The sequence below is a fragment of the Triturus cristatus genome, chromosome 5_1 (assembly GCF_964204655.1).
Source record: "Triturus cristatus chromosome 5_1, aTriCri1.1, whole genome shotgun sequence".
NCBI classification, from domain to species: Eukaryota; Metazoa; Chordata; class Amphibia; order Caudata; family Salamandridae; genus Triturus; species Triturus cristatus.
Window position 1 is genome coordinate 77,616,276 of NC_140587.1, and position 26,842 is coordinate 77,643,117.

General features: G+C 53.8%; 1 pseudogene across 1 annotated transcript in view; it reads right to left on the bottom strand.

Moving 5' to 3' along the window:
* The window catches only part of LOC146830231 (uncharacterized), a 70,489-nt pseudogene extending 46,067 nt beyond the window's left edge, over positions 1 to 24,422 (bottom strand). Inside the window, exon 1 of the transcript XR_014961392.1 lies at positions 24,228 to 24,422. The product of XR_014961392.1 is annotated as an uncharacterized LOC146830231 (transcript). The remainder of the gene's footprint in view (positions 1 to 24,227) is intronic.
* Between the last annotated feature and the right edge of the window lie 2,420 nt (positions 24,423 to 26,842).

Sequence of the window (26,842 nt, forward strand, 5' to 3'; positions counted from 1 at the left end):
CAGTTATAGGGCAGGCGCCCTTTGATGTCCGGACCCTCGCACTTGGAGGTCGGAGGGCCCGGGATGAAGGTGTCCAGACACCCAGCAGGGGGTGGAGCCAGCGCCTGGGGGAGCTGGAGGCGATCGGCACCTGGCGGGGGAAGAGCTCTTGACACTTCGTCCTCCCATTGACCTGCCAAGTGGTCCGCTCACCTCCTGGGTGGATGGTGGTGCCGGGATGTCGGGGCCGGCCAGGCCCGGGGTTAGGGTCGGGGCGAGGCCACGCGGCCTCGTGGTGCAGGGCCCAAGATGGCGGCTTGAACCGGCCGGGGGAGCCGGTGGGGCTGGGCCCCGTGATGAGTAGAGGTCCGAGGGCAGAAGATCCGTCGGGAGACGGGGTACAGGTGCTTTTCGTGGGTTATGCCTGGTGGGCCGGAGCTCGGGCCCTGTCGTGCGGGGAGGGAGCAAGCCCTTCGTGTGGCCTGTCCAACAAATACCACTGCTGTGCAGAGGACAGTGGTTGTGCACATCTGTGGCTCGTCTTGGTTGTAGCACAGATTGCATCCTGAACAACGAGAGCGAGGTGGGTTCTTGTGGAAGGCGAGGATGCATTTTAAATGAGTGGTCCTTTTGGTGGAAACTGGGAAATCAACTAAAGGTTAGGAGAAGAATGCTCTCCGCACTGTGACATAATTTAAATCTGGCCTGCTCCCGAGCTGCCACCATGAGCAGAGGAGCTGGACAGGAGGCTGGAACTTTCAATTAAATATTTAACACTCGTCAGACCTTGTTTATGCCATGTACAGTGCAGGCCGTGAAATACCTGTTTACATTTGGTAAACACATACCCAGATTAAGGAGGTGGTGATTACTACTAGATAGTAAGCTGGAAATCCTACTGAGACATTTACTTTCTCCTACATGCACGGCCCACCCTGTCTGTGGGAAATGTGTTGTCTGAATGTTGTTGGTTTTTTTTTTTTTTAATCGAGCTTACCAAAGGACATATTGTGTGCTGAGTGGGCTTACAAAGAAAATACAGGAGATTTCATCCCACCCATTGCTTACCAGTGGTTGGCTCTACTGTCACTCATTTGTTTGTTTCTTATTCACTGTCTTTTAGTCTCTCAGCTTGCCAATCATATGTTTGTACCTCCCATGGATCTTGCCTCCCTACCATCTCTCTGATTGGTTGTCCTCTTTGCTCCCACTGTTTTCTTTTAGGTTATAATTTTTTCTTTTTGTTTAAGCACTCTATCAGAGTATATGTTTTCCAGCTTCTCCCTCTTGTGCATTTCTCCCCCATGTTACTCTCTATCGCCCATGTGCTCCTCTCCCCCACCCACGCTCGTGTTGCTCTCTGTCTCTCCTGCGCTCCATATTGCCATCTTTTTCCAGTGTGTTTCTCCCTTTGTCCGTGTGGTCTCTCTTGTGTTGCTTCTCCACCTATTGAGTTGTTTAATCCCCTGCCTCCTCCCCAACCCACTGATCCGTTTTCATTTTTTTAAAGTGCATAAACACTCCTTTTTTACTAAAAAAGTGCATTTGCAATATGTTTTTAAAATTACTGAGCCCTCCTGGAACGGTAAATTAAAACAAAAATGCCAGTGTGTACGTGTTGAGCGCATGTGCCCCCACATGCAACATGATGCGATAAACACATCATAGTACTTTTTTTTTAAAGCCATGCTGTACAGAAGCAGTGATGCTGTACAGAGTAGGTACTCGTAAACATTTCCCCGGGGGCCGGAAAGTATTGCCTGTGGCATGCGTGAGGGCAGCACTGATGCCAGCAGTGAGAGGGTCGAAGTGATGAAAGGTGGACGATGCATGCTGTGGACAACAAACCAGGACTTCATGTGACATCTGTCTGGCACCAAGATCTAAAGTCAAAGCATTAGCTTCTAATGTAAAACATGAGAGGGAAAGAGATACTCATCTGGTGACTGAATAGCAAAATGTGAAACCAGAAAACCTGGTATCAGTCCTGGCTTCCCCATTTGATGAAATTGTGTGATCCTAGGCATTTGATTAATTTCACTTTGCCTCCTGTTTCTTCATTACCACATATGAGAGCTCCTTAAAATATTTGATTTCGGGATGTGTTTGATACAAAACCTTCTCTTGTGTTTTATTTAATAAACTATAACGGTGTTCCAATTCTATAACACCCAAGGCTACACATAAGGTGCACTTGACAAATGACTTGCCTCTTGGTTCACTAATGGCATTGAATGTTTCTAAGATCATGTTTGAGAACTATCACTGCTAATAAATGCTTCTCAATGCAGTGATATAATCTGATCTAAGGTAAAACGCTCATGCATACTAATAAAATAAATGTTTTCGTTGTTTGCAGAGAGTTTATCATGTTTTTACATGTTTAGTGTAAGGTGTACTTAAAACTAAAGTTGTTTCCTAAAGATCACTTTTTTAGGACAGCTTATTAGGTCAAGCATTCGAGACCTCTGGCTCTGGAGATCATCCCTAGGACTTGTAAGCTCCAGCTTAGGGACTTTTTTTTCTGTTCAACGGCCTCTATTTAACTGTCTTGATAGAAAACGACCAGTAGAGGTAAGTAACATACCAGAATTGCTTTCTGCTGAGGGACTTTCTTTTTATAATTTTTCTGGCAACTGCCTCTATTTAACTTTCTTCATCGAAAACGACCAGCAGAGGTCAGTAAAATATCAGAAATCCTTTAGCATACTCTAGATTCCAGTCCATAGAATTTGTCTTCCACGAGCTCCTGTAGATGATATTTTTTTCAAATCTTGTATTTTTAGTGATATGACCAACGAAGGGCCTGATTTTATATTAAAAACAGAGCTTTGGACTATACCATTTCCCGCTGAAAGGCAATATTTCTCTCCATGTGTTCCCATACCTGGCGTGTCACGCAATTTGGTGCTTACTTTCCTTCCATGTTAAAGAACAGTAGATGTTTCAGCACCCAGGCTAATGTGCTGTATAGCTAAATACATATAAGGTCCCAAAGGCGAGGCTTGTTTTACAACTTGGCTCTACAGTAATGTGTTGCTGTTCTAACTATATCCAAAGTGCTCCGGTATGGTGCAAGTGTGCCACCTGACCAGCATGTACAATTGGCCTTGATCATCTTCAAGACTTTAGGTTCTCATTTAATACAGATGCATTGTTTTATTACGATGGATTAATTTTAAGCTCATAAGTTTGTGTAAAGAAGGATATCAAATGTATTTCTGTTTATATGGTCCAAATGAGACCAAAGGAAAATAAAATTGGAAACTAAACCCGCTGACAACAGCTGAGCTCAGGTTAACTGTTTTCGGGGAACAAACAGTGGTGGTTGTGCTGCATTGCTGTGGAGCTAGGGTGGGGATACAAAGAAATACAAAGAAGGGAGCAGTCAAGTGATCCTGGTAATGGCAGTTTAGAAGACATGCTAATTTGTCAGTAGCACTGCTTTAAACTTCATAGGAGCCAGCCTCCCTCCCCGAAGAAAACCTCAGTGACCATCAATACAAATAGCAGACGCTCACCCATTGCAGTTGTTGTTCTTTCAAAGAGAAGTACTTCCAAGTCCTGCTACAACGCTTTCGTACTTACTGTATCTCCCTTTCTTCCTCTCCCTTTCTTCATGTACGCCTTCATACACCTTTGTTACTTGCTCTACCTCTTATTCTTCATCTCCATTTCCTTACGTATGCCTCAAATACTCCTTTCTCACTTGAAGTGCACACCTGATTCTCCGTCTCCCTTTCTTTTTGTATGCCTCCATACTACTTTCTTTCTTTCTGTACACCTCATTCTCCCTCTCCCTTTCTTTGTATATACCTTTCTTACTGCCTTTATCTCCTGTTCTCCCTCTCCCTTTTTTATGTATGCCTCCTTACTCCTTTCTTACTTGCTATACATCTCTAAAGTTAGAAGAGATTTGGAATGCACTACCTGCCAACCGCGAGTTCAGACAAACAGCTAACAAAGCCATTAGGCTGCAATCATAGCTAATAGACAAAGCAACTTTGATGAACAAAACCCACGCGTAGGTGGTGATGCCAACATGTTAAACCCTAAAACCTCAACCGTACTTCCTGGAACACTTCTCAAGGTCAAAAAAGCTCAACCTCATATTACTGAGGCTCGGAGTTTAACCATCTAAAGATCAAACACCAAAATGGACACGGTCCTGGCCAAACCTGGAATGTTGCCTTTGCAACTATGTCAACGAATCTTTACTCCATCTCCTATGCGCCTGCCGGCGTTACTACCTCTCTGGAAAACACTACTATGACCAACATTGACACAACAACAAATAGAAACCTGCAGATCCACCGTTATAAAATCATTAGGAAGTTCGACAGTCCAATTGGCATGCAAGGCTGTAAAGTTTCTGAGTTCAGCAGCAAAGGAACTAGAAAAAAGAGACAGATGAATCAAGTTCGCCCACAGGGATCTTTGCCTCTCCAGTTCATTTTAAACTAAAGCTAGGACCAGCATTAGGAATAGTAAAATGGTGTTTTTAGTTAATAACTCAGTTTAAGCCATTTAAAGCCAACGCAAAACCAAAAAACCTATACAGGGACACATGCCATCATTACATAGGCACATCGCCTACCTTGGTCAAATATTGGCAGTCTATATGATTATTGCATTAGCACTTTAATCCTTATTTACATCACTGTATCATCCGTTTGCTTTTATCCGCGATACAAGGTTGGACAGTCAGCGGTGGGACCAACTTGTACGCATCAGATGTTTCATCTTTTGACAAGAGCGCTGGAAGCCCTAGGCTTATAAGAAGTCATAGGAAAGTTGTTTTACACTTTATATTAATTAGATTGTAACCTAATATTTAAACTACCAAAAATGTTTAATGATATTAAGTAAATCTTTGGCTGTTCTGCACGTTGCTTTTATGATTTTAAATGGAATCGAATAAAGTATATTTTTCAACATCATAATCAGCCAAGGACTGCATAGTAAGCCATTCAACCTTTAACAACCCCTCCCCCAGCCAAGTCCACCGGTTGTCTAACATCTGCTGCAGCAAGGTGTACAAAAGGACATGCGGAGAACAAAGGGGAGCCTGCCACGTAACACAGTGTGGAAAGCACCAAGATAGGGGTACCAAGACACTGCTGCAGGTTTATTACATACAACGTTATGTAATCTGGTGGGTAAGCTTACGGGCGATCAAAGGACAGGCAGCCTTCTCGTCACCTGCCCACCTGATGAGCCTAGCAGCACCGTGGCGAACCACTTAGTACTGCACCTTTTGGTGATCCCCTTCCCGGACCACCTGACCACCCTAGGTCCATTATACTCACGCCCTTCTAGGCGGAGCGTAGCTAGGCAAGCCCCTGGTTGCTCAGGCCCACAACCGCCCGAAGGACTACGAGGCGCCGACACAGATTCCGTGAACCTCCCATGAGGCTCCTGGGGTTCGGCTCTGGCACCACAGTGTGCCGCGCAGCGGTACCGTTCTGTACCCATATGCATCCAGATCGGTCTGTAAATCCGCCACAGCCCAGGAGGCAGCCAACCGTCGCCGCCGGGGCCCCCCACCAACTGCTCTAGTCTATTACCTGCAACCTTTGTGTGCTAGTGCCTCCTCCAAGTCTAGAAGGAACAGGTCCATCCCCACCGGAGTGAGGTGTACCCCATCAGACTCGAAGTATCCTTTGACCCTTTCCTGAATCATTTTGTGTCTGATAAATCCCAGGCCCCTCTGCTGAGTGAACTTGCGCATGGAGCTGTTCACCCGTTTCCTGGACCGCTCCACCGCCTCGTCAGACTTAGCACCCTGCCACACCCTCCGCGGCAAAATCTCTGACCACCAGAGCTCGCATTGACCTAGGCATTTGTTCAGTTCCCCCAGATCAGTCTTCATGGCATGCAGGAGCAGGGTCCTCCCCAATGCAGTCAAGTCATTGCCCCCCAGGTGGATCACCAAAAAGTTGGGCGGGGCACCCAACATGGCTAGCGAGTGCTCCAGTCTGTTCATAAGGCTGCACCATTTCATCCCTGGAAACCCCAACAACTCAAACTTTGTCTGGGAGAAGCGCCGCATCCAGTTCCTGATCGATGCCCAACGGGCCAACCGGGAGATGGCAGAGTGCCCAATGACCCACACACGTGACCCTGAAGAAACAAAGGACATGTTTCAACTCAAAAGTTTATTACCAAACAGTAAGACATTGCACTACAACCACCAAACCATAAACAAGTGGCACACAACACTGCATGTTACAGTCCTAAACACAAAGCGGGCCCCATCAGGGGCGGATATATCGCTTATAACACTGAGACTCCCAGCGCCCCACTTTCATGACCCGTGCCGGTTCCAGGCCTGCTGAGGATGCTGTGGTGGCCGCCCCAATCCTGAAGGAGTGGCTTGAATATTTTTTAGCAGCCTGGAGAAGGCCGGCCTTAGACAGGCAACCACCCATTACCCTGTCTACCTGGAAGGTGGTTTGGGGAACGAGGTCTGCATGAATCAATAAGTACCCCGGTGCTGCAGGGCGAAGAAAAAAACGAACTCCCGGACCCTGGCAACTGGGCAGTATCTGGGGTCTCCTAAAGGCAGTAGCTCCACCACTATCCCCTTTCCATTTAGATCTGTCTTTGACCTTCGGAGGTGGATAGTTAACTCACCCAACAACCGGATATCCGCTATGCCCAGGGCGTCCCCTGACCTATCAGATTTGGACCGAGCCACTAACTCGCTGACCCGGAAAGCTCCAAAGAATGCTAAGCAAAAGGAAGCGGCAAAGAGGGACGCCGCATAAGTGGGTGACACCTCCCAGGACGTCTAGCATGGCCAGCAGGATGGGAAAGGTGATGGGGGACCTGTTGTCTGGCACCCGGGGCTCTTCCCTGGCCCACCCCTTTAGAGCCGCCCTGATGGCAAAGGACTTGGTAGGGTCCTGTCCTCCTTGGCATCGTGACTGACTGCCACTAGATGACCAAAGACCCAAGAGTGACTCTTTCCCTGTTTCTTGGCCCACACCACGAAAGCCTGTACCTTGCCCTCAACGGGTACCCCAGCTAGGCCTAAGAAAGCGGCCACATTGTTAAAGCAGATCAGGTATGCCAGGTACCGCTTCCTGGTACCGGGGGCCAAGACCAGTTCCCCCCATGGCCCTTAGCTGTTTTTCCACTCCAAGATCCTCCAGAGGGTTGCGGGGAAGGGGGTCATCTCCGCTCTCACCTGCAGCCAGGCCTCCCGGAATCGGAGCCACTGAAAACGAGAGAGAGCGTCAGCCGCAACATTCTTGACCCCCTTAATGTGTCGAGCCCTACACTCCAAGTTGCAGCGCAGGCTCCCTCTAGCGAGCTCCTTGAGCAGGCAGAGCACCAGCAGGCACTTGGTGGTCTGCCAGTTGATGGCCTGCACGACCGCCATATTTTCCGACCAGAAAAGGACCTTCCTGTAAGACAAGATGGCCGGCCACAAGTGGAGGGATATGATGATAGGGGAAAGTTCCAAAACGGTGATTTTAGAAGTGATGCCGCGCTTGCGCCACGCGTTGGGCCATTCCTGTGCGCCCCATTCTTCGCCCAGGATTGCCCCAAAACCCTCCCTCCCCGAGGCGTCCGTGAACAAGCTGAGCTCGGGACTGTCAACCCAGGGGGCCCTCCAGATAACCGTCCCATTGAAGTGCAACAGGAACTCCTCCCACATGACCAAGTCCTTCTTCAGGCCTGCCCCCAACTTGACCAGGTGGTGTTTTCTAGACACGTTAGCTGTGGCCCTGGCTAATCTCCTGGCGAACACCCGCCCCACTGGGATGACTCTGGCTGCAAAGTTTAACTTGCCCAAGAGGCTTTGGATGACACCCAAGGGAGCCTTGTTTTTCCTCAGCAGTGACTAGATGTCCTGCCACAAAGCCTGGACCTTCTCTGCAGGGAGCCTAGACACACCCATCACCGTGTCAAGCTCAGTGCCCAAAAAGGTGAGAACCTGCGCAGGACCCTCTGTCTTACCAGGTGCTAACGGCACCCCTAGGTGTCTGGCCAGGTCCTGGAAACATTGAAGCCCCCTGCTGCACTCCTGTGTTCCCGCACTCCCAAGGAACAAAAAATCGTCCAGGTAGTGGGTCACCCCCTCTACGCTGAACCTTACTGAGAGGGCCAAATGCAGGAATGAGCTGAAGGCTTCAAAGTAGGCACACGAGACCGCACACCCCATCGGCATGCACCTGTCGTAGAAGAATTCACCTTGCCACTTGAACCCAAGGAGGTGCTGGCTCTCAGGGTGGACAGGGAGAAGGCGGAAAGCGGACTCAATATCAGCCTTGGCTAACCACGCTCCCCTGCCCACCCTCCTGACCATGTCCACTGCCATGTTGAGCGAACAGTACGAGACCGAGCACGAACCCTCCTCAAGCCAGTGGTTCACTGAATCCCCCTCCGGGTAGGACAAGTGCTGGATCAGCCTGAATGCCCCTGGCTCCTTCTTCAAGACCACTCCCAAGGGAGAGACAACAAAGTTCAGAAGGGGGGGATGCAGGAAGGGGCCCGCCACCCTCCCCAGGGCCGCTTCCTTCGTGATCTTAGCCCCTACTACCTCGGGATGATCCCTGGCTGACCTGAGGTTTTCCGCATCCCTGCTGACCAGAGGCCCCAGATAGGGAATTCAGAAGACCTCCAAGAACCCCTGGACCAGTGACAGTCTGTCCTTCGCATTGGGGTACTCCCTTAGTAGTGGTAGCAGGTTGTCAGTTAGAATGGGGGACGGACCTTTGCCCAGGGGCTCCCAGGGTGGGGGATCAGTGGGGGTGCCAAGTGGGCTGTGCTGGGGGGAAGGGTGTGGTGAGGGCCCGGCACGAGGCACCCGGACCCAGGGCCTACTTGTCTTGTCTGACGGGCATGGAGGCGTGCTCACGCTTGTCGCAGGAGGTGGCCGAGTGGGGGGAACCGCACTTGCTGCCGGTGTGAGAGAATCGACAGGCGTTGCCCCAGGAGAAAGACACAGCATTAAACAGCTTACACATGCCATTGAAGGCTCTTCTGGGTCCCTGCTTCTGGCCCCCACCACGGCCTCCCCGAAAGGGCTGCTTGAACTGACCCTTTCTGTCCTGCCTCTGGCCCTTGCTCGACTCTCCCTTCTTCATGGTGGAGCTAGGCTTCTCCTCGGGCTCAACCCTGCCCTTGCCCATATGCTGGACCCAAAGACGCACCTCCAGCTGGTCCCACCCCAGTTCGGGACAGATGACCATCTTCTTCCTGAACTCGCAATCATACCTGTACCAGCCCATCCCGCCATTAGTCTCCACCTCATTGGTGATGATGCCAGCGTATTGGAACAGTCCCAGCCCTTGTTTTGGGTACCGTTCCATGACAACCGCTGCCAGAATGGCAAAGGCCTGTCCCCACCTTTTGATATTTTTATCAGGTCAAGCTTGGAAGCGAACCTTCTTGTCCTCCTCCTTGCCATTAATTTTCCTGGGATCAACCCCTTCTGCAGCATGCATCAAAAGCGTAAAGATGTCAATAAATTCCCTCCTCCAAATCCCTTCCCATGCTAATGAGCATCGGCCGGACAGCAGGGGGGCCAGTGTGACTAGCGGCACGGGGGCAGGGAGTACAGGAGGCAGAGCCGCAGGGGTGGGGGGTGCCTGACGCTGGGGACGCAGGCGGAGGAGTGGCGTTGGCGGCAGGGACCGCGGGGGAGCGCATGATGCTGTGGGTGGGATGGCTGTCTCTACTCGCATCTGGCCGCCTGACTCATGGGAGGTCCCCCCAAGCGGGGAGGGGAGAGTGCTCGATAGCCCAGGGCTCAGACATGGGCCTTGGGACTCCTTACTGCATGCTGCCCTGTGGCAGCACTGATCGGTGGCTGCCCCCCCACATCCACCCCAAACGTTTGTGACTGAAGGGGCACCTGGTGCCTGCACAGGTGATACTGGGCTAGCTGCCCCAACTCCACAGTTCGCTATGTTGCCGTTGTTGAAAGCCAGGAGACCAGGTCTTGACCTCCGACATGAAGTTTGTTAGCATATCCGTGAGCTTACCCAGGTCGTCACGGGTGGCAAAGTTCATAGGCGGCATTGCTTTGACCAGGGGGGCCACTGGTCTGGTCCGGCTACGAGGGGCAGGGGAGCATCGGCCAACGGCATGGCTACAGTCCGCGCTGTGCTCGTGGTGCGGCTCCTAGCTACCGGCGGTTCAGCTGGAAAGTCCTTAACTGTAGGCCTGCGGACCCTCTTTGATCTGGTAGGACCATTATCCTCAGCGGCTTCCTGACCCGTGTATGGGGCAGGCATGGCGATACCAGAATCGTCGGGGCTGTGTGCCCTCAACAGCTCAGTGGCCCAAGCCACTCCTTTGGCCCTGACCATCTCCATGACGGCCGACAATTGCGCATCTTGGGAGGTTCCTGGCTGGGAATCCTCCACCTGGGACATCATCGAGAAAAGCGGGGGGGATCCCTGGCTATTCATCTGGATGGATCTGCGACTGCCCACCTGGAAGAGAAACTGAGCTGTGAGCCAAAACCTAACTGCTGGTGACGGCTCAGCTTTCCAGTCTTCGCCTACGCAGCTCGGTCCTAGACCCTAACCCCCTACTTACTTCCTGGGGTCGCTACTCTCCTCCTGACGATGCTCGTGAAGTAGTGTAGTCTGGGAAGGAACTTGCTGAAGCCTGTGAGGGGATGATGGTAAGATTGTTAACCAATGTACCAGGAGGACTTGCCGGCCGCTGGCGCGGCACACAGTCCCTGCCTGCCCATCATTACTCTCTCCCCCCTTGAGCTGGTGTTGCCCTGCGAGCCCCCCCAAGCCTGTCCCCCTCGGTGGAACACTCCGCCATGCGTTACCTCAAAAGACACCTCAGCCGCTGACTGGTGCTGTACCCTGCACCTCTGCGAAATGTCCGGAGAGCGCGGAACGTAGCTGGAAAACAAAGAAGGCGGCGTGAGAGTGGGCAGTGGCTTACACCACCTGACAAGGTTACCCCGGGGGGGAAGGGGGGCTAGGTTTAACCTGGCCCTGTGGCGCGCGGCCCTTGGCCTGCTGCAACACCCCCGCCCTGCACCGCAGCGGTAGGCGTTCCGACCCCTTCGTGTTCCTGCCTCTAGCGGCTCTTACCCTTTACCTGTGTGTTCCAAGAAGATCCTAGTAGGGGCGAGGAAGGGGGGGTCTGGCATCCGATCCTACTCCTGCATAAATAAACAAATAAATAAATACATTCGCACAGGCCGCAGTCCCAAGAGGCAACCGGGTGGTATTCGCCGGGGCATGTGCAGGCCGCCCTCGCCCCCAACCCCCTTAATATCGCAAACTTAGCCCTAGAGCATGAGAACCCCCTGGCGCTCCCCTGCTCTCGTGTCCACGAAGATGACTGGGCGTTCGGTGGACATTTCTCCCGTGAGTCCACGATTCTGCCTTTTACGCCAGCTGTTGGTGAGCGACGAAGAAGTGCGCGCACTAAAATTACATTCCCCAATGCGTCCTCCCTCCCGGCGCATCTCCGCCCAGGAGGGTGCCTTTGCCGCTGCAGCCCACCTCGGGCTGCAGGTGCAGTGCTGCGAGCATCCCAGTTGCCCGTCTGGTGGATCCCAGCCTCTCATAGGGAAATACCAGGCCTGCGTATTACCCTGGGCAAAGGAGACATTGCAAGCCCAGATTATTTATTTATTTGTATTATATCTGCCTGTTGAACATGGGGGGGGGGGGCACCACGTGGCTCTGAGCAAGTAAGAGGCCCGCCAAAGGCCAGGCGCACTGGAGGGGGGGGGAGGGGGAGGTGAGCAGCGCGCAAGCACCACCCCGGGGCGCGCGTGCCTGCCGATGATCCGGACAGGGAAGCCGCTGGGAGGAAGGGAAGGATTTCCCCCCCACCTTGCAGAGCATGGAGTTGTGACCCAAAGCATCCACGCGCCAGCGGTGGGGCAGAACCACGGCATTGCAGCTGTGCTGCATGCCCCCGTCTGAGCTGGGGGACGACCGCTGCAGTCCCGAGGTGGCCACCTCCACGGGACACGGCCTCCCCTCAGCAAGCCCCGCCGGATGCGCCAGGCGAACCGAAGGGGGAGGTGCGCACCGCGCAAGCCCCGCCCCGGTCCGCGCGCGCCTGCGATGGTCCGGCATGGGAGAGGCCATCACACGCCTCCAAATTTCCTGCAGGTAAATGGCGCAAAATCGACCCCAAGGCATACGGGGCGCATAGCCTTAGCCCCGGTTCGTTGCACACGGACACAGTCAGGCACAGGGGGCATGAGTGATTTGCCCAGCGTCACAGGATTAGACGTGAAGCAGAGTTTCGAACCTTGATTTACGGCGCCAAAGTTGGCAGTCTAGCTATCCGACTAATCCCATCCCCCTCTCTAGCGGTGCAAGCCCCTCCCGCACAGCCCCGAGCCACTCCTCGGGGCAGGCGGCACAAGACGGGGAAAAGGCGCCCCGCGCGAGACCCGCCCCTGACCAACGCACGGACAGGAGTCCCCGCAGCCGCGCCCGGACCCAACCCCGCAGGGCAGGCAGCTTGCCAGCGGAGGGAGCGGCCGAGTAGAAGCGCCACAACATCCCTGGGGAGGGACTGGCCCCCAGAGCCCTCGCTGGCCAGGGGCGCTAAACTCCGGGGAGGGAGGGAGCGGGGAGGCCGCGAGCCGACCCGCAGGCTGGCCCCCCTGCTCCCGGAGCAGCCTTACACATACCCTACACCAGCCTGGGCCGCGGGCGCGAGGAGGTAAGATAAGCACATGACCGCCAGGGCAGGGTCCACACGGGGCATGGTGGCGCCACACGGAGCGGGGTACTGGGCACCCCAGGTCCCAGCGGCTAGGGGCAGGTCCCCGCGGCAGGCCCGAGGGCACGCTGGCAGGCCAGGCGAGTCCCTAGGCACACTGACCCCGGCAGCCAAGAAGCCTAGGCTGGGCCGTCCCGCCGTAGTGCAACCCCAAATGGGGAGCTCAGGCATGGGGGGGGAAGCTATCATACACTCACCATGAGCGAAGAGCATGGTGGAAGCGTGGTGCACACTAACTGCCCAAAATGCCTCCTTCTACCAAGCAGCCCATCCCTTTTAGAGTGCAGGACCAGAAACCCCGAAAATGCCACACAAACAAAGTCTCCAGATCCATCATTTTCCTCCCCGTATATCTAGGGCAGCTAACCCAGCATCTACGTCCAGGAATAAGTGTAACTGTGTACTTCACCTGGGCGACAGCAGAGGAGGCTGGACCTGAGCACTCACATTCATAACGTAACCAAGGCAATCGCCGTATGTGCCCCCAGGTAGCTACTCAGCTTCTAACCCTTGGCAAAAACGTTTCGGTTTTTGGAATCCGCATTCTAGTCGGGACTCCCTTTGCTTCACATTACCCAAATGGTCGAGAAGAGCCGTAGCCTTCTGAATGCCGCATGACAGGACACTGGGAGGCGTTCCTCCGTGCCATTAATTCGAAGATGCTTCGACCGAGGGGTCTGTTAATCAACGCAGACCGTAAACAACACCCGCCTCGTAACGGCCCAGCGGTGCCTCCAGGGTGAGTGTCTCGTGGTCTGCCAGCCAACGACGCCCACAGGCACCACCCCTGACCAGCAGGAGCGCGGCAGTGTCGCGGAGAGGAAAGGCGAGAGCGCTACATTCCTGACGGGCCCCCCTGAGCCGATTCCGGACCGCGACAACCCCACAGGAACCGCCCCAGGTGGAGTCCACGTGGAGAGGCGGTTGCACGCATCGTGGCGGGGGTCACAGGACGTACCGCGAGCGGCGGCACCACAGACCGCGACGACGACCCGGACGCAGGGAGCCCCGACAGTACCCAGGGGTCGAGGAGCTCGAGTCCACGACCGCGGCGAACGGAGGCAAGGAGGAGGATGAGTGCCACTTCGACGGGACTGCCGAACCCGATACCCTTCCTCACGAAAGCGGGGGTTCCAGATATGCCATGGGAGGATTGGAAGCCGTACTTCTTGAATTTCCTGTTCGCCTTGGAAGAGGAAAGTGGCGCTGAGTTCTCGAGCTCGCGCAGGAAGAGGATGCTGCTACACCATTTGGGCCCTGCAGGTCAGAGGGTTTACGACGATCTGGTGAAGGTGGTCCGGCCCGCGGCGGATGACGATGTGTTTCAACACGCGATCGACGACATGGATGCTCATTACCGCCCGACAGTGTGTGTAGCCGTCGACAGGTACAACTTCTACCACAGAGCGCAACAGAAAGGAGAGACGATTGACCAGTACGTAGCGGCGTTACAGAAGCTGGCCCTAACGTGCAAGTTCGGAGCCTTCCAGGAAGAGTTGATCAGGGACCAAATAGTAATGCACGCAGCGAATGCGTCCATCCAAGATAAGCTGTGGGCCAACGGTGACGAACCCCTCAATATGGTGATAGCCATGGTGAAGAAGGCAGAAATGTCCAAGAGGTGTGCGGAGACAGCGAAGAAGGACCGCTACCCTGAACAAACTGTGTGCAGGATAGAAGACCGAAAAGGCCACGAGAGACAGACGACGACGGAGCAGCACAGCACGCGACAACACAGGAAGCCCATGACCCGGGGCGCGAAACAGCAGACGCAGGGACAAGGGAGCACCAACGGGTGCTACAGATGCGGCAGCGAAAGGCACGCCGCCAACGACAAAGGGTGCCCAGCGTTCCGGGCCAAATGCACGTACTGCGGGCTGATGGGGCACTATGAGAGAGTATGCCGAAGGAAGACGTCAAGGCAGCAGGTGAAGTACGTGGCGCAGGAGATGACCAAGGAGGAAGAGCAAGAAGGGCAGGAGGATGAAGAAGAGATCCTGATGATAGATGACCAGGTCTTGGGGATCGACGGCGCGGTCGACAAGAAACCGAGGTGCGCCATGACCATAGGGGGCGTAGGAGTCACCATGGTCGCAGATTCAGGGTCCCCCTACACGATCATAAAGAGGAAGATATGGGAGGATGACTTTGCACCTGTCACAACACACCGACTGCGCCCCACGGACATCCACCCGGTGACATTCACAGGGGAACCCATACCCATGGTAGGGTATTGCCCTCTCACGTTCGAGTTCCAGGGCAGGACGTGTGAAGGAAAACTGTACGTGGCAGAAAAGGGACCATCAGTGTTGGGATGGAAAGATCAAGGGAAGCTGAAAATAAAGCTGAACCCAGGAGGCCGCATACAAGTACTCATGATGGAGGACGACCCCAAAGTGGGAGCAAGGCAGTGGAAGGAAGAGTTCCCCGAAGTCTTCAGAGACGACATAGGGAGGCTAACAAAGTTCACGCACAAAATAAATCTCAAAGAAGGAGCCCGACCAGCGTCCCACAAAGTGCGAAACATCCCGTTCCGCACCAGGGAGGCAGTACAAGAGGAACTGCAGAGGTTGGAGGACAACGGGATCATCGAGGCCATTGATAATGCGGAATGGTTGGCCCCCTTAGTCGTGGCGCAGAAGCCGAACGGGAAGGTGAGACTATGTGTGGACCTCAGGGAACTCAATAAGAACATCGTAGTGGACAAGTTCCCCCTTCCCCGCATCAATGAGATGTTAGCTAAGACCAAGGGCGCCAAGTGGTTCTCCACTGTGGATTTAACGTCTGCGTACCACCAGATCGCACTCCACAAATCGTGCAACCACCTCACATCATTCATTACACCTTTCGGGTGCTACAAGTTCCTACGGATGCCGTTCGGGCTCGCCTCGGCAGCGGCGGTCTTCCAAAAGTTGATGTACCGTCTGTTCCACAAGATGGAAGGTATTCAGTTCTTCCAGGACGATATCTTGGTGATGGGCGCCTCCACGGAAGAACATGACCAGAGGCTAGCGAATGTCTTGACAGTGCTGGAACAAAACGGGCTCACGGCCCAGTGGGACAAGTGCAAGTTCGGACTGGGGAAAGTCACATACCTGGGGCACGAAATCAGTCAGGAAGGCATAAAACCCAAGGCATCCAACGTAGCTGCCATCAGAGATGCACCCACGCCCACTAGCAAGGAGGAGGTACGGACATTCTTAGGGATGGCTGAGTTCTACAGCAAGTTCGTCTCCCACTTTGCATCAAAGACGCACCACCTGAGGTCGATCCTGAAGGAGAAAACGGCGTTCTCATGGAAGGAGGAACAAGAGAGAAAGTCCGATGAGAAGGTGAAGGCGGTCAAAACGTACGTGACGCGGGGGTGGCCGGAGAAGAGGTTGCTGGGAGAAGAACTAAAACAGTACTGGGAAGTCAGGGAAGAATTGTCGCTGGGGGACAACCCGTGTTTTCTGTTCCGGGGCAACAAGGTAGTACCCCCGACGGCGCTGAGGCCCAGAGTGGTAGCTCTTGCCCACGAAGGACATTTGGGCATCGTGAAAACGAAGGGAAGAGTGAAGGAGGACTATTGGTGGCCAGGGTTGGACCTCGCGGTGGAAAGACACGTCAGAACGTGTGAGCAATGCAACAATGCAGACAAGACGCAAAAAGTGCTGCGCCCACCGCTGGGACGCTTCGACTTCCCGGAAAATCCGTGGGAAGAGATCTCCATAGATGTTCTAGGTCCCATACAAGACGCCAGTGGCAACCAGAAGTACCTCACCGTGGTCGTGGACAGGTACTCGAAGTGGCCAGAAGTCCATGTGGACGACAACGCAGAGACAGATACCATCCTGGGATTCCTCACGGAGGTGTTCATCAGAGAAGGGATCCCCAAGGGAATCCTCAGTGACAACGGCCCACAGTTCACATCCACGAAATGGGAGGCCTTCATGGACAGGAACGGGATAACGGTCAGGCGCACGCCGGTCTACCATCCTGCTGGGAACGGAGCAGTGGAGAGATTCAACAGGGTGATAATGGGGTCAGTGCAAGCGGCAATCGGCCAGGGAGCAAGCTGGGAGAAAGAACTCAAGCGTATGCTATGGGCGTACCGGATAACTCCCTCGTCCACAGGCTACAGCCCATTCCGCATTCTGAGAGGAAGAGAACCGTTCACCCGAGACAATGTAGCTTGGAAGAGGCTCACGGTGCAGAGTCATTGGTCACCGGCAGTGGTGCGCAGAAACTTGGAGAAGGCACAAGCCGTATACACGAACTACTACGACGCAAGGCACAACACCAAGGAAGCCGCCTTGGAGAGAGGAGAGTGGGTGAGGGTGAAACTGCCTACACAGGGAAGGAAAGGGGACAGCAAGTTCACGCCCCCCTTCCAAGTGGTAGAGCCCTATTCCACATCAGCCTTACTAAGTGACGGGAAGATTTGGGCACAAGATCGGATGGCAAGATGCACCAGAATCAATGAGACTGAACAGAACTTGGAGCTGGACGGCGAGGCAGGTGCTGGGGCAACACCGGCGGGGAAAGGCGAGAGTAGGAGACCAGAGGGGGAAGCAGGAAGCGTTCCCAAGGGATCCTGGAGTCCAAGAGGAGGAGAAGTCGAGACTCCGGGACTTGGTGACCGAGGGACTGAGTTAGGTGGGGCTGAGCCCCAAGAAGCGTGTGGGGAAGCGGATCCGAGTGGGGGGGGCAATACCCCGACCGCAGGCGCAGGAAGCAGGAGGACACGCTGCGGAAGAAGAATACGGCTCCCACGAAGGTTCGAGGAGTTCAACCTAGATCACAAGTAAGACTGTTCTATTGTGAAGAGGGACATTGCTTATTGTGTTGTAAAAGGGGGAGATGTGGTGTTGCGGTCTAGTCGACGGCACGCTAGGCGTGACGTCACCGGACTTCCGGCGGCGGCCATCTTAGGGGCGCATTAGCGCGCCGATTCGAATAGGATAAGGAGCTCCGTGCCGGCGCTCCTGCTGGAGTGTGTAGTACATGAATAAACCCCTCAAACCTTGCCAGCTGTCTTAGTCATCTGTGGTGGGGCATTGTACAGGAAGAAAGGGGCAACATTACAAGTAGCATGTTCGAAAACAAGGTAATTACAAACTTCAACACGCAACATTCTTGTTAACTGCAGGATGGGGCACATGCACCGCCTGCTATGGAGAGTTACATAACAACATTCACTGCGCCGACTGTCACCGCCTAAGATTCTTGTGATGTTTATAACTTTAACGCACCGTGCCCAGTGTTTAATATCGTAAGTCGCGCCCTGATTGCAGATTGCCACCGGAATCACTATTTTGACAAGCGTCGGAGCCCCCACGTGGCATCGGGAAGCATGCGACCGACCACTCGGTGCATAGGAGGTGCCCAACCAGCGATACGCCCGAGACTGGGCCAATTGAGATTAGGTGGCACGCTAAGGCATCTGGTGCCGCCCACTTGTATACGTGACCCGGCACAGGGGACCACGTGACCTCCCACAGATCAGAGGGTGTTGCGGACGTGACGGCTCATCAGCCAATCTGGCCCTGCATGTTAATTGTTCCTCAGTTGACGAACCGCACTCTTGCCTCCGCTTGAAATGTTCCGAAGCAATCCCTTGCGCACCACCGGGGCGTTAAATTGAGTGAATTAAACTTCTGGCAAACAAATCCTTCCCCGATAAACCCTTGGCCAGCCCCGAACTGTCACCGTGCCAGTACTCCAAAACACCCCAGCCTAGGGTGATGGCACCCGGCCTCCAGAAGTGAAACCCTGCACTGAGCTTACTGATTACAGATAGTACAGGCTGCACAGACGCCACCGGAATCGGACCCAGCCTGGGTGACCCAACCTGTTTTCAACGGTGCTGAGTGCAGCGCACCAGTGGGCAAAGTCTCCATCAATTGCCCTTGGCCTCGCCATACCAGGGCATGGTACATGCGGTGGTGCAGGGTTCGTGCCTGCTGCCACTCAAGCTATAATAAACAAACCCGCAGGAGTGGGGCCTGAGTATGCACCCGTCTGTGAGCGCACACCGGCTTGGCCTTTCCGGACCGCATAGGCAGACCGGGGGAGGGGGGGTGGGGGGGGAAGCGAGGCACCCATGCGAACCCCCAGCTCGGTGCCCCGCTCGCTCCCAACAGTCAGGCCCCCCGCCATTCAAGTCAAAATGAAAGCAATTTAAACTGCGTTATCTGCACATACAGCGCTGCTTGGCATTCAGTGCTGTAGTAACATCCGTTCATAGAGTGCCGATACCTGCTCATGCTGCACTGCTTGGCCTTCAGTGCTGTAATATCAGTTCATAGAGTGCCGATATCTGCTCCTACAGCTCCGCTTGGCATTCAGTGCTGTAGTAACATCAGTTCATCGAGCGCTGATATCTGTTCAGACAGCGATGCCTGGCATTCAGTGCTGTAGTAATATCAGTTCATAGAGCCCCGATATCTGTTCAGACAGCGCTGCTTGGCATTAGGCGCTAGCGTAATATATGTTCGTGCAGCCCTGTTTGGCTTGGATGCTGTATTATTATTGGTTCATATAGCGCTGCTTGGCATTAGGCGCTATGGTAATATCTGTAAATACAGTGCAGTGCCGGCATCCGCAACCCAAGCCGGATCGTGCAACCCTGCCCGACAGTGCTTCACCGCACGCCAAGGGCTGACGCGGGCCGATGGGACGCCTTCCTCCCATTCGACCCCGCACTCATTATGCTGCCAGCTTTACGGTGCAGCTCCCCCAACCGGCCCCCGCAGCCCGGCACCGAGTGGAAAGTGCTCATGAGAAGGACTGATCCCCCTCCCCAGCTCCGGTTAGGCTCTGCAGTTCCCCAACACCCAGAGGAAGGAGTGACACCTTAGTCTGACCCGTGGAGTGAAACCCCGCAGGGCCCAAAACTGGGCCTCGCTCCCAGCTCTGTCAACCGGGAACCCCTCAGCATGCTGCCGGAGGTAGGAAGCCCTCTACCCACTACTAGAGCCCATTGAGGGACACCGCACGCCTGTTAGCCAGGCCTCCTCGACCACTACCCGCAGTGCCCTTAGCGTTCGGGCCCTCGGAAAATCGTAAGGGGGGGGCCTATGCTGTGCTGGGGCGGAGTAACCCCCACGATTAGGCCGTGGCCTTGGCGTCTGCCGGGCAGGCCTGCGCAGCTGCTACCTACGGGTCAACCCCCCTCCAGCCCTGCCCCCCGTCCCACTCCCCGGGTTCCAAACCCCCTTGGTACCGACAGGGGCGGACCTCGTGGGGGGGACCGGACCAGGACTGATACTGGGACGGAGTCCCTCCAGGGCGTGGCCTGTGTGGTGAGACCCAGATGGGGGGGCGGGTGGGGGTTAAGGTGACTAACCTCGATCTCAGCACCAGTCCCTCAGCACGACCGAAACAGCGTCAGGATGAGGGACAAAGAGGCCGCCAGGTGGGTGGGGGAGGAACTTATACCTCTCCCCTTCCCCCACCTCGGCCAGAAGTGACGAGCGGGACCCCAAAGCGGTCTCGGGACACTAGGCTGCCCAGTGTGCCATCCTGTCAGGCGCGCAACACCCATTGGGCTCACCGGGCTTCAGCCCCCCCCCGTCATTTATTTATTTATTTATTTAATGCGTTTTTATATAGCGCGGACTTTACCCGAAGGTGTCAGAGCGCTTCACAATAGGAGCAGTAATGATACATAAGGAGAAAAATTACAAGTGAGCATGTTACAAAAGCAAACGTTACGTTCCATGAGGCAATAGTGGCATTTGTGCAAGTATCAGGAGCAAATAAAATACAAGAGGGAGCAAACGATACGTTACAAAAGGAAAAAAGTGACGTGTGCAGGTTACAAGAGCATACAAAGTACACAGAGGTCAATAAATGGCAGACACTCAAAACACTAAAATAAGAGTTACATTACATGAGGCAGTGGTGGCCGTTGTGCAAGTATCAAAAGCAAACAAAATACAAGAGGTAGCAAACGATACGTTACAAAGGAAAGGAGACGTCTGCATGTTATACAAGAGTACAAAGTACAAGTAGAGGTATACTACTGCACTAGTTAGTTAGTTAATACTTTATTCGAATTCAGAATTCATGAAATCATAAAAGCAACAGGTTCATACAAAAGACAAAAGTAAACCACAGTAAAATTTGTTTACTGCTGCACTAAATGGCAGACACTCAACACACAAAAACACACTGGGAAGGTACTTCTATAGGCATGGAGAACAGAATTTCCTATAACGGCAGGACTTCCTTCAGAAAATAGAGGGCGTAAATTAAATTTGGAAGTGTCTTTGAAGGAGGAGAGCTTTGAGGTCAGATTTGAAGGCCTGAGAAGAGGTGGTGGTCCGGAGATGAGGCGGAAGTGAGTTCCAGATTCTCACCGCATTGCCTGAAAAGGATTGGGCCATCGATCTTTCCTTCTTGAAAGTGGGAGGTTCAAGCAATACATTTTCTGCATTACGTGAAGGTCTGGAGCCTCCGGAGAGTTTCAGTTTATTCGCCAGGTAGCGAGGGGAGGAGGAGTGCAAGGCTTTGTGGGTGATACAAGCAGTCTTGTAGATAGATCTTGCTTCTATGGGAAGCCAACGGAGGGTGGATAAAATGGGTGTGATGTGGTCGCTTCTTTTGGCCCCATAAATGAAACGAGCTGCTGAATGGAGAACGGACTTTAGTGGGGACAGGCGGGTTTTGGGGAGGCCAGTAAGAAGAGAATTGCAGTAGTCCAATCTGGAGAGAACCAGCGATTGGACCAGGGTTTTAAGGTCGTGCTCCGGGAAGAAGCGACGAATCCCCCAAAGAAGTCGCAGTTGGTATCGAGCAGACTTTGCAATGGAATCGACGTGGGAGTGTAGATTGAGTTTTTTGTCGAGTATGACACCAAGGGATTTTGCGCTCTCGACAATGATGGGTTTATTGTTCAGTAGATTAGTCTGATCCATCCATGATTGCACTGGGGGAGGAGAAAGTGATGAGGAGAGGAGGAGGAATTCAGTTTTGGAGGGTTTCAGGATCAGTTGATGAGTTAACATCCAGTTTTGAATGGAGTCGAGAGTAGAGCTTAGGAAGGAGAGATCGTGAGTGGAGGCCACCTTAAGATAGATTTGAGTGTCGTCCGCATATAGATGATAATGGATCCCGGATTTACTCAGGAGATTTCCCAAAGGTTCTAAATAGAGATTGAATAGCGTGGGTGCAAGTATAGAGCCTTGAGGGACACCTTGGCTGACCGCTAAAGGAGATGAAAGGCTGTTCGCTATTTTGATCATTTGGGATCTATCAGAGAGGAAGGAGGCAAACCATTTGAGCACAGTGCCCTCTATGCCCATTCTCTGTTGAAGAGTGTTAAGGAGAGTGTTGTGATTGACTGTGTCAAAGGCTGCAGAAAGGTCAAGAAGAATTAGAAGACAAGACTCCCCTGAATCGAGTATCCGCAGCGCGTCATCAATCACTAGCAGCAGGGTTGTTTCAGTGCTGCAGTTTTGAATGAAGCCGGACTGGAAAGTGTCAAGAAGATCATTGTCCTTGATATGGCGAGAGAGTTGTTTCGCTACACATTTTTCTGTGATTTTCGCAAGAAAGGGTAGGTTAGTGATGGGACGGTAGTTGTTGAGGTCGTTCGCATCAGCGGTGGGTTTTTTAAGCAGAGGGGTGACCTGTCCATTTTTGAAGGAAACAGGAAGGGAGCCTTGACTGAGGGAGAGGTTGACCAGAGTGGTCCAATAGGAAAGAGAATGGGTATAGAAGTCCATGGCAATGGCACTAGGGATGGGGTCAAGAGAGTGGTTAGAGGGCTTTGTATGTGTGTCAGCCAGGCTGGGACAGCCTCGCGGGTTGGGTCGTCTAATTGCAGCCGCACCAGAGTACTTCACAGATCTTTAAAAGACCATTTACTCGTTAATGAGGCTTTTGTTGTGTTTTCACCCCTTCTTACAGCCACTCTGCCTATGGCTGGAAGACTTAGCCCACCCCCCGAAATCTTTTTCAGCCCCCTGCCCCCCCGAAATTTGGCTCTTGTTGCCCGCCTGCATCCTGTGGCACTAAAGGGCCCGCCCTCTTAAGAGAGTCCCCTGCGGGGACGTCGTCGGTCAGCCCACAGACATGCCTGTACCTGGCACTCGCCACCCCAGGGCACAAACTGCATTTCTGCAGGGGAGTGACCCCGCCTCCTGCCCATGAACTTGCTGAGGTGAGTCATGGCAGCCCCATTCCCCCACGCCCCCTACCCACCCGTCGCCGGGGTCACCCATAAACCACCCACACGTTCACAACTCTCTGAAGTTGACACATTCACAGGAATATTAATACAAACTCACACTTGACTGACAGCAGCATTCACGAACCGATGCAGCCAATGGGGGCCTTGCGCGTGTCTGGACAGTCCTGCGCCAAGGGCAGCGCTGCGATGCGGCACTGAAGGCATGGTAGGCGCTATACAGAAAAACAGAACACGCGCTGGAGCAGGTTACAACAATAGAATAATTAAGAAAGGAACGAGAGAGAAATGGCGCGTAAGAGACAAAGAGAAGTGTGAGAGAGAGAAAGAGGAAGTGAGTGAGAGAGAGAGAGAAAGAGAAAGAGGAAGTGAGTGAGAGAGAGAGAGAAAGAGACAAAGAGAAGCGAGGGAGAGCACGAGAAAGAAAGGAGAGAGAGAGAGGAGAGAGAGAGAGACGAAGACAAGTGAGGGAGAGAGACCACGAGGGAGGTAGAAAACGGACCAGAGAGATAGAAAAGAGATTGGCACTGGGGGTACAAGCTGCTATTGTGCTTTGCACTCAGTGCAGACTCGATTGCGTCTTGGCGCTACAGGGACCACGTTACAAAGAAAATATGAGAGATGTAACTGATATTCTAGACTGGCGCTCGGCGATTCGAGGGACCCACTGGGCTCTGGGGTTCATCGTGTTTGGGCGCTAGATGACACCATACTCCTACAGCCGAACGCACGTGCGCACAGCTCCTTGAAGACTATATTAACGCCTCTATAGTGTATGTGTGTGCTGGCTTCTAACATAGGCTAAGAGTGAGTCTGGTGGGCTGTCCTGAATCATTCAACGCCCTCGCACTGACGGCCTCACACGCGCACTGGGAATGAAGGACACATAAGGAAGACACCGGCACCCTCTGAGTCGCCCCCACCCCCGTGGATGTACACATGCCCAAAGGTCCTGAAAGTTGTACCTTGGTGTCGTATTGCACCTCCATAAAACTAACCTCTTCCCCCCAAAATGTGTCAGTTTAAGAACAAATCCCTCGTGCTCTTCCTGTTGGGGTCGTGCCCCAACCCGCTCCCTCCCAACCCCCCTCCCCATCCTCAGCAGCTGCTGCGTGTGATCACTGGTGCTCTGTCCTTGTGCACCGGCTGTCGCTGTCGGTCTTTGCTCCATGCGTCCAGCAGCGCCTGACTCAGAAGCCCCAGACGTGATTCTATGCGACGTACAGGTTCTATCAGGAAGGCACGCGGGCGACCTAACAAGAAACTAGTGCTTCGAAACTGCCGGCTCGGTATAAAGCGCTGCACAGAAGCTGAAGTTATTCAGTCACTCACTCACCAGTGTTCTGCGGCGAAAGGCGCCCTCTGCTGGATGGTCAGTTTCCCCCTCTCCAGGGGGGTGCCCTCTGTGCCACCCCTGGTGCAGGTCGGCCGGCAGCAGCAGCTTCTGGGCGCTAGAATGCAGAGCGCCTAGACACGCAGGGGGTGGTGGAGGCTGGAGTGCACGAGAGGGAGTGTGTAGTTGCTGCTCACTCAGGAGGGCTCCAGGGAGGGACTCAGCCTGAAATAGAGAGGAGGGGCTCTGCTGTCAGCCCATGAGCGGCTGGGCAGCTGTTGTCCATGAAACGGCCAATAAGAGAGCGGGAGACGTGCTACACAGGGTCGTATCTTCAGGGGGACCCCCATCCCCCCAATAAACTTTCGACTCGGGTTATGACAGCTCTAGTCGCCCGTATGGTGATCAGGTACATTTACCACCATCAGGCTGGGAGCTTTGGACAGGGAGATGAACCGTCGGGGCAGAGGCTGCGCGCGGTTCGGATTTATAATTCTGCTCTAAGGACCCGGACTATGGGTTCATTATTCAGTGACTCTACGTACAGCAGCAGGGCAGTGTGTCCCGTGAGGTGGCAGCGGGGGTAGTGGGCCATGTGGTGGCAGCAGGGCAGTGTGTCCCGTGAGGTGGCAGCGGGGGTAGTGGGCCATGTGGTGGGAGCAGGGCAGTGTGCAGTTTGGTGGCCGCAGGGCAGGGTGCTATGAGGTGGCAGCAGGACAGTGTCACGTATGTTGGCAGCAGGGCAGTGTGCTGTGAGGTGGCAGCAGGGCAATGTTGCATGAGGTGGCAGTGGGGCAGCGTGCTGTGTGGTGGCAGCGGGACAGTGTGGCATGTGGTGGCAGCGGGGCAGTGTAGCATGTGGTGGCAGCACGGCAGTGTGCTGTGAGGTGGCAGTGGGGCAGCGTGCTGTGTGGTGGCAGTGGGGCAGCGTGCTGTGTGGTGGCAGCGGGGCAGTGAAGCATGTGGTGGCAGCGGGGCAGTGTAGCATGTGGTGGCAGCACGGCAGTGTGCTGTGAGGTGGCAGTGGGGCAGCGTGCTGTGTGGTGGCAGCGGGGCAGCATGCTGGGTGGTAGCAGTGGGACAGTGTGGCATGTGGTGGCAGCGGGGCAGTGAAGCATGTGGCGGCAGCGGGGCAGTGTAGCATGTGGTGGCAGCACGGCAGTGTGCTGTGAGGTGGCAGTGAGGCAGCGTGCTGTGTGGTGGCAGCGGGGCAGCATGCTGGGTGGTGGCAGTGGGACAGTGTGGCATGTGGTGGCAGCGGGGCAGTGTAGCATGTGGTGGCAGCGGGGCAGTGTGGCGTGAGGTAGCAGCTGGGCAGTGTGCCGTGTGGTGGTGCTTGGACAGACCTCTTCATCCCCCAGCCAGTGTATGTTGTGTTGTTTTCATCCACTGCACCAGACTGCCTTTCTCCCACACGCAGCTGCAAAATCCAACCTCACACCTGTGGCCAGGGATTTCTTGGCGCCACCTGAGGTCGGGCAGTATTCTTCAAGTTCACGCAGGAAATAAATCATTAGACTTGGGGAACCCACGTCCCACACGGCCCTGCTTTCACCCGTCTCACCCACCCGTCCCTGCACTGTGTAATAGGGGCCACCCGCCAGGGGCGTAGGAGACACCACATTTCCGGGGGGGACAGGGACAACCTTTTGGACTTTCCAGTGTCCCGATACAAATCGAGCATTGTCTGGGAACCCCTCACTCCGTTAAAAGAATACAATCGCATAGTTTTGTAGTGAAACATTGGTAAAGGCAGGCATGTAGTCACAGGTTGCAAGAATGCTTCGATTGTTATTTACATTCACAAAGTAATTAGATCCAATGTGAAAAAACATGTTTTTGAATCTTACATCTTCATGCACCAAGCAAACAAATGTGGGGCGAAAAAGGAAGAATAAACTGCATGCTCTTTGCGACATGTGCATGCTTGTGAGGGACTGTACAATTCACTTGCGAGGAAACACATCTTTAACCGCTGTCAAAATCAGCAACTGCACCAGTACACGGTGGACTCGGATCTGACCTCTCCCCAAGTATTGGGAAAGAAGGCAGACGAGTGGGTCCGTACCAGAGTGCAACAAAGTCTCATGGTGGTGGTGACCAGAAGAAGCAAGATTCTCCTAAGGCCCAAGAGAAAGGTGGGGAGAAATCTAAAGAAAAGAGTCTTTTGAAGGTCCTCAAAAATCTTTGTCTGGGGAGAGGTCCCAATCCTCTTCCTCCTCTAAAGCTTGGTACTATTTGTGTAAGGAAAAAGGTAAAAGGGCAAATGATGCCGATTGCTCTAAGTCTAGCACCAATACTGCTACTACGACTCCTAAACCTCCTACTGCCCCTATCAATAGCACTGGCAGTAGTAGGGCCCCCAACAGTTTAGCTGGGTTACCCTTGTGTACTAGTCAGGACACCCACTCAGGCTGTTTTAGTCTGTGATGGTGGCACTGAGCTCGTCACCCTTATTGTAAGTCCCACTAACCTGGGCAAATACAGACAACAGCCTCTCATCAATGGTCAGGAAGCTGTGGCATACAGGGACACAGGGGCCAGTGTCACTATGCTGACAGAGAAACTTGTGTCTACGGAGCAGATTCTACTTGGACAGATTTACCAAGTGACCAATG